The following is a 1842-nucleotide window of genomic DNA, read 5'->3' as shown; positions in this document are numbered from 1 at the left end:
AGTCTTTTCCAATGAGTCAACTCTTCGCATGAGGTGGCCAAAGTACTGGAGCTTCAGCTTTAGCATCATTCCCTCCAAAGAACACCCAGGGCTGATCTCCTTCTGAATGGACTGGTGGGATTTCCTTGCAGTCCAAGGGACTCTCAAGAGTCTTCTCCAACACCACAGTTCAAAAGCATCAATTCTTCGGCGCCCAGCTTTCTTCATAGTCCAACTCTCACATCCACACATCACCACTGGAAAAACCATAGCCTTAACTAGATGGATCTTTGTTGGCAAAGTAATGTCTCTGCTTTTGAATATGCTATCTAGGTTGGTCATAACTTTTCTTCCAAGGAGTAAGCGTCTTTTAATTTCATGGCTGCAGTCACCATCTGCAGTGATTTTGGAGCCCCCCAAAATAAAGTCTGACACTGTTTCCACTGTTTCCCCATCTACTTCCCATGAAATGATGGGACCAGATGCCATGATCTTCGTTTTCTGAATCAATAAAATATTCAAAAGTGCTTGGTTGTAATTTCTAGCTATGAGTAACAAAATAACCAACTCAAACTACCCTTTTAAGGAGGAAATTTTTCATCTCCCTTAACAGGACATGGAGAGACACTGGAGTAGGGGCATGAAGGGAGGGAGGGAGGGAGGGAGGGGGCATGGAGACAGAAGCAGGTGGAAAGGCCCTGGGGTATCTCCAAACCCTTCCCTCTTCACTTTCCTGCTGGCGTCAGACAGCCTCTGCAGCCACAATTAATGGCTGAGGAGCCTGGAGGAAGGCATAGCAACCCACTCCAGTATTCTTGCCTGGAGAATTTCCACAGATAGAGGAGCCTGGCAGGTTACAGTCCATGGGGTCACAAAGAGTCAGATGTGACTGAGCATCTGAGCACACTCAAACCTGAATCCCAGGAAGGTGGCAGCCAAGGCTACTCATCCCCTTACCCTCTGCCCATCCAGGCCTTGAGCTAACCCTGTTTCCTGCTACCATGACACTGAATGAGCAGACATGTGATGTACTTTTAACATACACACCCTTCCAAACGTGGTGTTTGTTCTGAGACTCAACAGAGGCCAGGAGCCTGGGCAGTCCCTGCCCTGTGTCCCCCTGGACCAGAACCACCTCTCCTCCCCATATTTCTGCCATGGCCCTGAGCCAAGTAGGCAGGGACCTGGGTAGGTCCTTGGAGGCTCCTACAAGGTGGGGCGTTCTGCCACGCTCAGCCTTGACTGTGCCACATCTCAGGTGGGGTCTCTGAGATGTGGTCAAGGACGCACTCTGGCTAGCAAGTGACAAATGTCTGCCCAAGGTGACTTAAGCAGGAGAGGGGATCCAGTGGCTCAAAGTGCCAAGTGTGTGGTGGCAATGGGGTCCTGGGGAGGCCTGCCCTCATGGCATGGGCTCCTGTGCTGAGTGGCCTCTATCTAAGGACAGCTCTGTCTGCCTGACAGCTCATACTCTCCAAGTTTGGGGAGAAAACAGAATTTCTTTCCCCAAACTGCTTCAGCAAAAATCATGGGCCTGACAGCACCAGCCTCGACTGGACTACCTGTCGATGTCTGGGCTGAACCCTGTGGCTGGGGAGATGACCCACATTGCGGGGAGCCGGTGAGGCATTCTGCTCATGACAAAGGTCATGAGGAAGGAGGCTCGGCATACGCAAAGGCGGGATCGAGCCTCAGGAGTCCGCCCGGATATTCTCGAGCATTTTCCCCCAAAAAACCAGAGTCTGCCTACTTTATTGCTTTGTGCTCTCACCTCTGACTTTACTGGGGGCTGTCCCCTACCACCATCTCTCTCTCTCTCTGTCAAAGAGTTAACTTACAGCTCCAATTAATAAAGTTCCTGGG

The sequence above is a fragment of the Bison bison genome, unplaced genomic scaffold (assembly GCF_000754665.1).
Source record: "Bison bison bison isolate TAMUID 2011002044 unplaced genomic scaffold, Bison_UMD1.0 scf7180017864492, whole genome shotgun sequence".
Taxonomy (NCBI): Eukaryota; Metazoa; Chordata; class Mammalia; order Artiodactyla; family Bovidae; genus Bison; species Bison bison.
Note: the sequence above shows the minus strand (reverse complement) of the source record.